This window comes from Heterocephalus glaber, unplaced genomic scaffold, assembly GCF_053883595.1.
Source record: "Heterocephalus glaber isolate CG9 unplaced genomic scaffold, H.glaber_assembly_v1.0 deba00001543, whole genome shotgun sequence".
In the NCBI taxonomy this organism is placed as follows: Eukaryota; Metazoa; Chordata; class Mammalia; order Rodentia; family Bathyergidae; genus Heterocephalus; species Heterocephalus glaber.
The window spans coordinates 1,153,430-1,167,326 of record NW_028258336.1 but is presented as its reverse complement, the minus strand read 5'-3'; the positions used below and the strand labels follow the sequence as shown (position 1 = coordinate 1,167,326).

Genomic DNA, 13,897 nt, shown 5'->3' with positions numbered 1-13,897 from the left:
TTTAAATGTTGTTGAAAAACAGCTGACAAAATTTATTGCCTTAACATTTTAAAGGTACAGTTCAGTAGTGTTGGATACATTGTTGTGCAACTCATCTGCAAAAACCTTTTCTTTCAGAATTGGAATTCTGTACCCATTAAACAAAAGTTCTCTATTTTCCCCATGTTTTCTGGCAACCATGTTTCTATGAAGCTGACTACTTTAGGTGCCTCCTCTAAGTGGAATTATAGAGATCTGTCATTTTTCAACTGGCTTATTTCACTTAGCATGTTTTCAGGGTTCATCCATGTAGTGGACTATGTCAGAATCTCCTTCCTTTCTGAGGCTGAATAATAGTCCATTGTATATATTTTCCACATTTTGTTTCTCTACTCACCTGTTGGTAGACATTTGAGTTGCTTCCACTCTTGACTTATGAATAATGGTCCTATGAACACGGGAGTACAGATATGTCTTTGAGATTCTACTTTCAGGTCTTTGGGATATATAACCAGAAGTAGAATTGCTGGATCACATATTATCTCCTCTTTGGATTTTTTATGGAACTGCATACTGTTTTCTATTTTTTATTTAGGTCTCACATCTTTTTAAAAGCAAGGCCCATAACCTCTGATGTTAGCCAAAGCCAGGTAGACTTCCCAAACTTCCACACCCCCTTGCTTCCGGTCCAGGTGAATGCACATCCTTGTATCCAGTCCTGCGTGGAGAAAGAGGCAGCTGTCCTCAGGTATCACACCATTAACAGGCAGGGTAACAATCCTGGAGAGCAAGTGAGTGATATTGTGAGGCCCAAGCACAGAAGAAATTCTCCCTTCTAGCAATGTTTCCCCTGCTGGATTGCCAACCGATTTCTGCTCTTGCCAGAGAAGAGTCTCTCCGTGTGTCTGTGACTCTGTTCCATCTAGAACCTGCTTGGGCTGATATGACACCTGCTATGGTTTACATTTAAAATGTCCCCCAAAGTCTCACGTGTTTGAAGGGTGATTGGATCATGGGGATGATACAGTATACTCATTAGTGGATGAGTTCATCCATTGACGAGTTCATAGCTGAATGTGCTGTTAGGAGGTGGAAACTGGTTGGAGGTGGGTCAGTGGGGACATGACATGGAGGAGTATATTCTTGTCCCTAGCTCTTTCCTTCTCTCTCTACTTCCTGGCTTCCATGGGAGCTGTGCTCTGCTAGGCCCTTCCACCATCTCTACCTTACAACAGCTAACTTTGGACTGAAGTCATTAGAAACTGAGAACCAGAATAAACCTCTCCACCTGTAAGTCGTGTGTGTCAGGTATTGTGTCCCAATGATAGGAAAGTGACTAATGCAACAGCTTTAGCACTGGAACACCATGACCCTTGATTTCCAGTAAGATCCTACATTAAATTCCCTTTTGGGATCCTGTTAAGTTCCCTTTTCAGACCCTCAACATTGATCTCTGCCTATCTTTATTCCTATACAGCTTTTGTGATACTGTCAGTGTCCCTGGAGGATTCCTCTTTGACTTGGATGTGTGGACCTAGTAGCTCTGCCCCTGGATAGATTAGGCCTTGTTCATTTTCACCTGGAGGTAAGTGCATTCAAAGCTAGAGAACAATAGAATATGAATACTTACACAACAAATGCCAAAATGCCAAGACTCTTATAAAGATTGAACATTTTTAGGATGGGATAGAGAAAGAAATTAAATGCAAATTCTTGACCTGACAATTTTACCTGCATTCAAGAGGCTTTCAGCACAATTCAAGATTTGGGACCTTTTGAAAACCATGCATTTGCCACATTATCTGATAAAGGCAAGAAGGAGCAGCAAAATTTGATATTCTGCTGTATCACGAGAGAATCTTGTACCCAGTGTGCTCAAAGATATCCTGTTCCCATCCTGGTTCACCCTTCTGATGAGCCAGGCCTGATAGCTCCCAAAAGAACAAGTTTTTGGTCCCTAAGGCCAGGCAAGAAACTGATCCATATCGATCAATCCTTTAGAATCCACAGCAGCAAGTTGGAAAAGGCAGATTTTTATGTTTTCCATGATCCTCAGGGTCCTCTCCACTATCACACAATGATGGAAACTTTTCTCCCAAAAGGAGGTTTTCTGCTTTTGGATACTAACATGTGAATATCAGGGTGAACTTGGGATGTATATTTACCAGTCCTGCCTCACTTTCGGTTCCCAAGTGCCTCTGACAGTATGGAGATCTTCCTGCACCAAATGTGGTTTTCACATTTGAAGACTTTTTTTTTTTTGGTACCAGGGATCAAACTCGGGACCTTGTGCTTGTGAGGCAGGCAGCAGAACCACTGAGCTAAATCCCCAGGCTGAAGATAAGTATTTTTGATTTATCTGGGCCCCTAAAATGTACTGAAGAAAGAATCATCTAATCTAGTAATGGAAGGAAAGATATTTGTGGTGGAGTTTTCAAATGAGTATGCATTAGTATCCCGCATGGAGCCCTCCTAAGGGGATGTTAGCATAAATTTCATATGGCTTTTGCCTGCAAATTCGACTTTAAAGACTATGCCCAATACTACATGCAGCTCTGCTGAAATCAGCTGTGTGACTCTGTGATGCTTAGTCATCCTTGAAACTCAGTTTTCTAATCTGTGCATGGGGGAGAGTTGGACCAGGTGATTGCAAATCTCCCCTTAAAATGTGATTCCACTGGATTAGGAGAGGGAGGGGTTTTAGGAAATAGCAGAAGGTCTGCTAAAGACCTCTTCTTTCTTTTATTCCCTCCTTAAATATGTCTTCAAGACGAGCAAGAGGCAAGAGATCCAAATGAGAACACACACAAAATAATTTTAAATGTTGGGGTCAGTGGGTCTTCCAGCATCTGCTTGGTAGTTTCTGAGGCAGTCTCATTGCTGAATAGCTCACATTGCTTTTCCTGTTAGAAAAAGTCTACTTGACATTAAGCTTGACTTGCCTTTCTATACTGTTCATCTTTTAATTCAAATCCTTTGCACCAAGATTATATGGAACAAGCCTAGTTGCTTAGCTTCCATTTTTGTGTGTGTGTTTTGTTACAGTATGCACACACATGTGTACACACACACACACATGCACACACTCCTTTATAGTAGGTCCCTATAGCTGTGTGTGGTCTATTACAGGGTCAGTCTCAATACTTTGGTGTTTTATGACAGTGGAAGGACCGGTATTATGAGTGAGGCCAATGTAATTTGGTGAATTATAATTTATGCAAATTATTATGAAAGAAATGGATAACAAAGGCAAGTTGTCAATTCACACTCCTTTTTCAATCAACTCATAACCAAAAGTTGCAAAAGGCCAATTACAAAGAGTCAATTTCCCCCATAGTAGAAAAATTACCCCTCAACGTTCTTCTCTCTTCCCCCTTGCAATGGTTCTTATTTTCAGATCAGGCTTTGGTTCAAATCCAGTTTTATCCCCACTAATAAAACTTGGCAAGATTTTTTTAACCTTCTCTGCTCCTCAGTTTTCCTATCTGTGAAAGAAGAATAATCCTCCCCTCTCCACAAAGATGTCCACATCTGAACTCTTGGAATCTGTGAACATGTGATCTTACATGGCAAGGGGGAATTAAGGTTGCAGATGCTTAAGGTTGCTAATCAGCTGGCCTTGAGTTGGAAAGACTACCCTAAATTATTCACTGGGCCAAGTATAATCACCAAGGTCCTTACAGATGGTAGAGGGATGGAGAAAAGGCCAGAGTGGTGTATTGTGAGAAAAACTCAACCAACTTTTGCTGACTTTGATGATGGCAGGCACCAGCCAGGGATTGTGAGTGGTCTCTAGACAACAAAGAGACAAGAAAATAATTCTTTATAGCCCCCAAGAGGATTACAGGCAGCACCTCTGATGTCTTGATTTTAGCCCTGTGAAACCGGTGTCAGACTTCTACAGAATGATAAGATGAATATGTGTTGTTTTAAGATGCTAAGTTTGTAGTCATTTATTATGGCAGCAATAGAGAACAAATACACTATAATCTCTGGTTTATAACAGCTCATAAAGATTACGGAGACAATGCAAGTAATATGTATTAGATACTTAGCAAACACTCAGTATATAGATGTGATTATTTTTAATTCTCTTCTTTACTACCTTCTTTCAAAGTCAAGAGTGACAGTCTGCTGGTGACTCCACTATAGATCCTGCCAGGAGTGGGCCTGCCAGCAGAAATTCTCCTAAAGCTAGTTGACACCAGGAGAAATCACAGTCTTTTCAAATCCATTTGGCCAGGGCTGAATAGCTGCCAATTTTCTAAAGGAATTTTCATTTTTAAATTAAAGTGACAGATCTACCTGTCTGTATCTTTATGACTGTGGGCATGAACTTTGGCCAAAAAACCAACTTTACTTTTCCTGCGTATTCATTCTTGTTTTAATTTGTATATTATGAGAACAAGTCATGCGTATCTCAGCTTTTAAGCAATGCCCTGCCTGTAAGCTTTTAAAACTTTACTTGTGAAGAATAACAGCTTATATCACGGACAAGTTCAAGGAAGAGATGATATTTCCAGTAGGGTGGAGAATACATCCAACAGTGTCTGGGAAACTTCTTTCTTGGCCCTTTACCTAATCACCAGGTCTTCCACCCACCCTCTTCTTTTGCAGTTACCCCAATATTCCAAGAAATTGCTCAATTCCAAGGGCTTTCAAAACATTAAGTCAGTCTGGTTCCATGTACCTTAGGTATAAACCACAAAAGAACAAAGTTCTTAGAAGAGTAACTTGTCTTTTATGGGTTATGCAAAAAGATGTTAATGTAACATTTACAGTTGCGTCTTTACATGCATAAAAGTCAGGAAAGCTTTATTTATGGCCTGCACAGCTGTTGGAAGGTACTTGCCTTTCTCTGGTGGTTTGGAGATTATTTTATAGGCAGTTAACCTTAATGCTGCTATGCTATGCTCACCCTTCTTTGGGCTCCTCTAATCCCAGTTACACCTCACCATTTACATTTGTTGTCCTTGGCACAGACAAAAAAAGAGAAAGGAACCCATTGTTGAGTGCACATTCAAATAAACACAGCATTCATATGGACTGGAGTTGGGTGGCAGGAACAAATTAAGAAGCCTGGGCTGATGATAGGTTGAGGGTACCAACAGGAAGGGTACAGGGTGGTCTGTGGGGCGATTTTTCTTTTCCTTTCTTTTTCAGATGGGTCAAATATTTCAATTCCTTTCATGCTGTTGCTACATGTATGTGCATGTTTGTGCAAGATCAGCATTTCAGAGAAGGTTGTACATTTTATTTTTATTAATAAGAAGCAATGTTAAGTCTCTTAAGAGCATTTGACACCCTTCCCCAACAAACTGCATCCTATTTAGAGGGCTGTCAAGAGTCACAAGGGACTCCTCATTGCTATTCCCAGTCAGATGCAAATTGTAGCTGGGACCCACAGAGAAGGTGGGACAGAGCCAACTAGGATGAGCCAGGGAAGCAGATAGCAAAAGTGAGGAAAGATTTTGGAGATGGACCATACCTGGAAGGAATATTCAGAGGTTGCAACTGTACAGAACAGAGAAAAGCTTTTGTGAAGAGGGCCTAACTACACACTAGAGGGAGAAGACAAGGTGCACTCACACCTACCCCTCCTCCAGAAGACCCAGCCCTAGGGAAAGGACTGTAATGGCAGGGGTAGCGTTCAGGGGGAGAGAGTGGTGGGAATGGAGAGTGGGGTGGAGTTGGGGTTGAGACCTGAAGGTTCTTCTGACCATCAGGATTGGAGATTGGAGAGGCTGGCTCTGATTCTTTTTCCAGATAATTCATATAGATTTTAGATGGAGGTGGAATTCAAAATAGGTATATGGAATGAATTAGGATGTCTAAATAACCTGTCCAAACTTGTCAACCAGAGCATGAATTCCATAAGGTGTATAGATATAGATATCTATGTATCTATATATATATCTCCGACCAATATCCACTAATACTCAACCAGTATCCAAACCAAGCCAATACCTACATATTAAATTCCTTGTGTGTTTTTGAAAAGAAACCAGTGCAGCTGCTGTTATCACGAAGCTCAGTGTGTGAACAACTGGAGGCCAGTCCAGGGGCTCTGTAGGCAGAAGTACCTTCTTGCTCCTCTACATTCACAGCTACAGTGTTACAACATTATGTAAATTTGCCTCCCTATTCAGATACATATCTGTGTATAATATATAGACACACACATAAAGGAAAGGAAGATATTTTACCACCACAACATGCTGGGATATTTTATTATCTTCATTTTGAGAAAATGAAAACAGAAACCTAAAAAGCTTGAGTATCTCCCTGCCCCCAACATATAAGCAGAATCAAATCTATTTTTTGTTGTGTTTTTTAGGCATAGGATTTCCCATCACTGACTCTGAACTCAACCTTTAAAAGAAGCATAATTTAAGCTATAATTTAACATTTAAAATTGCATGCATGAATCTTTCTTAGCTGTAGACAATTTTATGTTGAATTTCCTTTTACTAAGAATGAGTAATAGTCAAGACAATCTTACAGATAACCATTCCTTTTTTTACCACAGCAAGCCACAGTGCATGAACAGCAAAGTCAATATTGTTTATTTCAGTGATCTTGCTGAGGACAGAGAAGGAGGGGTAGGTTCAAGACGGTGGAAAACCTGGTAAAAATTGCAGTGATCAGAAAAATGCTATACCTACTATTAGTTGATATAAAGGTTTTGTTTTAAAAAGTGGCTATCCTTATAATCAAGGCTTCCAAACTAAGCCAAAACCTACATGTTAAGTTCCTATTGTGTGTCTTTGAAAAGAAACCAGTGCAGCTGCTGTTATCACCAAGCTCAGTGTGTGAACAACTGGAGGCCAGTCCAGGGGCTCTGTAGGCAGAAATACCCCTTCCTGCTCCTCTACACTCACAGCTACAGTGTTACAGCATTATATAAATTGCCTGCCTGCCATGAAAACTGGAATGCAGTGGCTTTGTGCTTCCAAAATAAATAAGAGTTTAATTTCCCAGTATTTTCCATCTTTTCCAGGTTCATTCCAGGAGCCCAGTTTTAAACAAGATTCAACATGCACACAGCTGAAATCAGACAAGGTACTATAGAAATGTTGAAAGAGTGCACTTAAAGCTCAGCTCCTCGGGACAGTCTAGATTCAGCCCACAGCAAATGTTCTTCACAGCTGCTACTTTTCCGGTAAACAGAAGAGAGAAGAAATAGTTATCATCTGCCTGTTTAAACTGTCCCAAACTGTGATGCTAACTGGTAGTATGAGTGACATGTAGCATGGGTTGTGTTTTTTTGTACTGGGGATCGAACTCAGGACCTTGCGCTTGTGAGGCAGGTGGTGGTGCCACTGAGCTAACTCCCTGGACTTTTTTTCTTTATCTTTTTATTTTATTTTTTTACTTGTTTGTGTTTTACCTCTACCTGATTGGAACTGTTGTCTATTGAAAACCTCTAAATTCTAAATAAAAAGAAAAATAATTTCACTTATAAATCCTGATGTCTAAGCCTCTGAAATATGACTGATGCATTGATCTCAGCTCAAAGTACAGAGCCAGGTTTGGTGAAAGATCCTTCAGACTTTAGACTCTTCATTATTATAAATGAAGAAGCTGAGAGGGGTTGAGGTGGGCATCAGGTGCTTCCAGCATTTTCCTGGGGAGGGGATTAGTTTTTCTTTCCATAATGGCACCTAAATGACCAAGCAGTCTTGCAAACAGTTGTGCAATGTAGGAAACCCACAAACATCATAGCCACCAGTGTTTGGTACAGAGCCACCAAGGAGGTAGGCTGGGAAGCGACTGTTAAATTCAGTTAAGAGGGTAATCTTGGTATCAATGGCTGCAGGATGGTAACATCCACAAAATTAGAATTTGCTACTCCTTCACGGACTATTTTTAAGGCATAAAGAATATCCCATGACTTAGAAATAAAACTAGATTGAGAAGTGCTCTATTTTAAGATGTCCCCAGACATTTGGTGCGAATCTATCCTTAATCCTCAAACCCTGGGTTTTAGATGAAGTTCCTGAGCAGAAGAGTTGGCTTGCTTACATGTGTGAGCCACCATCTTTTTCTTCCACTGGTCGTATTGGTACTGAGGGTGCCTGGGATTCAAGCACAGTCTGTCCAGCCTGATAGAAGACCAGACACATAGTCAAGAGAGAGTCAGTGGCTGAGTGTAGAAAGCTACTGAGTAGCAAGAAAGCAGGGTTCCGACTGGCCTTGCTCCCCACTGTGTCCTCTTCAGGCTGCTGCCTCTTCTGGGGGCTTGTTAGAAGGAGAACCTGTTTTTAGGGAGATCTTCAGATGATTCTAACGCACATTAAACTCTGAGGCAGGCCCTGGTCCCATTTCTAGAAATTCTGACTTAATGAGTCTGAATCTGTGGCTGGTCATGGAGACTTTGAAAAGCTCCCAAGGTGATTGTCAAGCTCAGCCATGGCTGAGACCCACTGCCCTAGGGCACAGTGCTATGGCCCTGGATAAAGAGTGCGCTGGGCAAATGACCTCGACCTGCACTAGTGCAGCATATTTTCTATTTCTGTTTTTCATGCAGAAATCCCCACAAATGTTTAGAGAAAGGACCTTTTCAAAAACAAATAACAGAAAAGGCAAATCTAAGAAGTGTTGGAGAAAGAGGTAGGGAAGGACCATAGTAAATAGCAGCTGGGAGTCAATGTAAAGCAGTTATAACAGTGGCACCCACACAATAAGGGCTTTATAAATGGATGTTGCTATCTGTGGAGGATGTAGACTTGACTAGAGAGAGGATGCTGTAGTAGCTATTCTTTATTTAGTGTTTCCTAAATGTCCAGTCCTTTATATTCATTATCTCATATAATCCTCACAACAGTCCTTTCAAGGAATTATTACTACCTTTATTTGGATGGTGAAAAAAATTGAGGCTTACAGAGGTAAAGTACACTATTCAAAACTTCAAAACTGAATCTTTTTGAGCCCCAAACACCATTGAAGTTTAACTAGGACGAAGATTATCCTCGTAGACTCCAGGAATGTGGAGGAGGAGGTAGGAGGAGAGTAGAGACTGGAGAAGTGGAAGGGAAAGAGTAATGGTGATACATTCCAAATGGCATCGGTGTACTAGGTCCTGCCTCCTCCCAGCTCCCAGACCCTCACTCATACTGCTGCCCAAAGAGCAGTTATAAATTTTTACCTTTGGAATAAAGTAAAGTAAAACTTGGTCAATCTGGCACAGCTTATCACTCAGAGAGAGCAAAAGAGAGAGATCCTTCTCCTGGCTTCAATACCCCAAGGCTGGGTTCCAGCCAATGAGCTTCCTAGCCAATTGCAGTGAGGGTGGAAAGGGCAAGAATTGGGAGTGAGTGCTGAGTGCAACACATTTTATTACCAAACTGTTAGAGTTAGAAAAGGGTATGTATCAGATTGGCTAAGAAAACCCTAGCAGCCACTTGGGCTGTAGAATTGCAAAAGGACTTGCTGAAACAAGAGTCTGATAAGATGCAGTCAATTTGGATTTGTAAGGGCAGGCCTAACTTGAAAGAACTCCGCTGGGTTTGGTTTTTGTTGTTGTTGTTGTTGGGTTTTTTTTTTGTTTTTTTTTAAGAGGAATTATTGTTACAGGAGACAAAAGGGGGGGGGGGAAGCCTAGGATTATATTCACCTAAAATTTCAAAAAGCATTTGTAAGGTTGAATATTAAAGTCGATTGCCCCAGGTAAGAAATCCTGGTAGGGGGTAAAACAGCTTAATGTGAAGATAAAGTGCTTCCCCAATAGGAAACAAAAAACGGGTCATAAAAGGTATTATCTTTAGCTGGAAAGGGGTTATTTGTGGGGCTGGCTTGATCTTTTCACATTTACAAAACTTCATGGGGAAACAAAGACTTTGCTGTATTTTCATCCTCCAGGTAGAAAAGAAATTGAACTAGGCTATCAACAGCCTCACAGAGTAAAAATCTACCCTCAACACTTCTTCCCAGTTTTTCCTCCAACAACTACACATGGGATGCTTGCATTGTGCATACACTGCTGAAGGCACTGGGATAATCAGTGAATCAAAGAGACAAAAGCCTCTGCCTCTCTGGAGTTTGGATTGCAGTGAACAAGCAATAAGCCACATAGCCAATGCTGTTTAATTGAGGCATAAACATCTAATGTCATAAATATAGCCAATCCCCTGGAATATTTCCAGCATTCACTGAGGAAGTGCCAAAAGGAAATGGTTGGATGAACTCTAGAGTGATTTGTCAGAAATGTGTCCTATTCCACCAGAGGCCACATGGCAAAGCTTCTTGAATTCCTTCATTTGCAGGTTTGCAGTAAGGGTGCCTACAAGTGTTCAATTGTTGACCTAAATGCATTCCTGTACCTTTGCTCCAGCAAAACTTAAAGGTCCTTGAAGGCAAGAATCATGGCATCTATTTTAGTCCTCACATCTCTGAGGGGCTCCTAGGAAACAGTAAGTTCTCCCTCTTGACAATGTCATTGACCCAGCTAATTGTTAAACTAGGGGAGGCACACTCACAAAAGCATCTCAAAGCGCATAAAAGATTATCACTGATAGAATGATGGTGAACAGTGCATCTCCATGGAGGCCAGAAGTGGAGGATGTGGATGTGAAAGTAGCTCAGTGTCAGAACAGGTGTATAAGAAAATCTATAGAACATTTTTATTCTCTAGAGATGCTTAAAATGAAGATTCTCATGAGCCTATGGAGGTTTGGGGATGAGGGTTTCTAAAATTAGGTAGTGGTAATAATCTCTCGTGTTGATTCAAACTCATGACAACCATGTAAGCAGTTTGATGCCAGCACTGGGGGAGTTGAATTTACAGCAGACTGTTTGAGTACTGAGTCCCCTGAAAAGAAGCTTTGTCAACAAAGCAGACATAGATAGAGCCTTGGTATATTATAAACCCAAAGCTCGGGGAAAATTGCTCAGTGAATTGAGTGAGCATTGTTGAACTGTTGATTCTGATGCTCTAATTGACCAACATAGGATGGCAACCGTATGGGGCATTGAACCATCCATGAAGTTAGTCCTGAGATGTTTAGTATTTGGAAGAAGAATGTGGCTACAATCCACTGTTGTACTAGGAAAGCAGGCAACAGCATGTGTTTTCTCAGCTCACAGCAGAGCTGCATGTAGCCATGGACAGGTAGGAGAGCACCTGGAATTTGTGTGGACTGTGATGATAGAAGGCATCCAAGACTTCAAGTGACGCTGCCCTTCTCTAATCCAGGGTAGAATGCCTGTGTCCAAAGAAAGGCATGATGGTTAAGTGTGTGCCATTCCCTTCCCTTCTTATCCTTGCTGTCTACTTTGTCTTGCCAAAAACACACATGCACACACATGCTCATTCAGATGAACAATGGAATCCCTGGGAAGCTGGCATGACTTTGTTCAACATATCCAAGTAGTTTTCCTGCCCAGTGAGGATGCTCTAATAACCATTTGTATCACTCTTCAAAACAGCAAATCTATCCACAGTGCTCTTCTTGTCTTTGAAACAAAGTTTAGCAATTGCCTTATAATTTTCTTGTGACTAGCTTTGAAGACTGAAAACTTTTTACAACAGAGGGCACACATCAAAAATACATCTGCTATGAGAAGCACAATACTGTTGTAATTGGTGACCTTGCCTAGGTTCCAAGGTAGCCTCTGATAAACTTCTCTTGTGAATGTCACATCTTTTATATCATCAGAGGAAATAGTTAGAGCACAGGTCTCATAACCCAACAGCCAGTATTCTTTCTATCATGCCATAGGGCTTTCAGAATGAGCCACATTCTCCTTACAATCTTTACTATATCAGGGTGTATTTCTTAGTGACTTTTTTATAAGCCTAACTTTCTCCTGCTCCTACAACAATTTCCTTCAACATCTTGTTGGCAATCTTCCTTCAGCCCTCAGCCCCCAGATTCTGGAATCTTTGGGCTCTTAGCTTCAGAGGACTTTTCTTGCAGTTTCTACCAGACTAGGAGCAACCACCACTTTGGTACTTTCTCTTGGGGGAATCATGGATGCCCTGGGCTGGTCAGGTCCTCAAACATCATGTTACACACTCTATTTTACAAGGTGCAAAAATTGAGTGCAAGGGCCGGTGATTTAGTTCAGTGTTTCTGCTGCCTGCCTTGCAAGCGCAAGGACCGAGTTTGATCCCCAGTAACATAAAAACAAAACAAAAAACAAAAAACAAAAACTCAATTGTTAAGCTGAATTGAACTGAATTTAAAAATTGAGTGCAAGACAGTCCTCCATTACATAGGGCTCATGACTCACAATTGTGTCCTTTCCATCTTGCTAACCATTTTCTACAATTCAAAATTGTCATGAGCACATTTTCTATACTCTTGCACATTTTCTAAATAATATGTTACTGATAGAGGCCTCAGAAGCCAGAATCCAATGCAGACAAAGTATGATGTCTTAGAAAAGGAGGCAATGAGTGGTGGAGTCTAGGAACCCAAGCTTCTCTTACCACAAATGTTCTGTGAACTTTAGACATGGCTTCTAATTTCTCTAGGACTAGTTTTTTGGACTCCTTAATCCTAGGGACTTGCCAGGTTTAAGAAGTCATGATTCATGATGAAAGCAGAGTAGTCTCTGGTTCAGGGTTTGCCATCTCCAATATTTGGTGGCACAGGGAGTTAATATAAAGGAGTAAAGTAGGATGTTTGTAAATTGAGCACTTTATTTGCTATTAAACATGGAGGACTACTGCTCTCCTACCACAAACTATGTTGGCCCAGTATTACCATATCTTGTAATTTTTTGAAAGAAAATCCTCAGATCCAAACTTAAATGTGAAGTCTTGATTTATAATGTTGGCAAGACAAATTGCAATAACAGAGCTAGGAGGGGCTCAAAAAATCACTCATCATCAGGTTTCGAGCATCCCTGACTGGGATGATTAGAAGATTACTATGCAAGTAGGGAAGTCTAGAGCCCTGTGTCCAAAGCATGCTGGTGGGTGCTTGGAGGCAATGTGAAAAGTCTCCACATATCTTGGAAGTACATTTCTGTGCATGAACAAAGAATTATTGTGCCGTAACTTCCCCTGCAGAGGCTGGGGACTTCAGGTAGGGCTGCAAGATCTAGAATTTCCTACCTGGGTGGTTCAAATTTGCTCAGACATGCTGGTCTCTGCCATGTGCCCGCAGGCTCCAGGTTCCTACAGAGGGTCTGTGGTGAGATTATAGCTTTATCTTGAGGAATGTGAAAGCTCCTAGAGGTTATCACCCTGCAACCCAGAGAAAGGAACAGAACACCATCCTTTCCCTGCTTTAGAGGGGTGAAGCTGGCAAGGGCCCAGCTGTGGAACCCAGGAACAGAGAGAAGGCTGTTCACAGAGGCAGGAAGACACCGACACCGATAGGGTGGGGCTCACAGACAATTATCACACTGAGGACCAAGCCCAGTAATAATAATGATACTAATCACGGCTTCATTTATTGACCGCTGGCTCTGAGCCAAACACTGTGAGAAGCACTTTACAAGCATGATCTCATTTAATTCTTATACAGACTCCAGAAGGATTAAGTAATTTGCCCAAGGTCACCTAGTAAGAGGGAGGAGCCAGGTGCAAAATCAAGTGTGCCTAATTTCAAGGCCAGGTGAGGAGATGGCAGCCAGGATAATTTAGAGGGACAGAGATGGGCCGGACACCATGGCCTTGGCTCTCAAAGAGGGGAAGAAGACTGGGTATTCATACAGTATTCATTTTTCTTTTTTTTCTACAGTCAAAAACCCCTTATAACCTTTCTTCCTGACCACATGGACATTGCTCTCTTCCTCAAACTACCACAGCTTATTGTATCAGAAAAGTAATATTTAGTGAAACTTTTGAAAACCCAATGTTCTTGCCTGTCTCCCCAGACCTACAAGGCAGCATTTTATTATGTGTATATCTAGTGACATGATTCCAATCATAATAAAAGAGCCATGGACCATAGAATGACCTGAT

At 41.3% G+C, this 13,897-nt stretch overlaps 1 long non-coding RNA gene across 2 annotated transcripts in view; it reads right to left on the bottom strand.

Annotated features, from left to right (window-relative positions):
• Positions 1-553: 553 nt before the first annotated feature.
• LOC110345478 (uncharacterized) overlaps positions 554-13,897 on the bottom strand; it is a 53,324-nt gene continuing 39,980 nt past the window's right edge. For both annotated transcript variants that reach the window (XR_002388850.2, XR_015442345.1), the window contains exon 5: positions 554-759. This is a non-coding gene — a long non-coding RNA (uncharacterized LOC110345478). The remainder of the gene's footprint in view (positions 760-13,897) is intronic.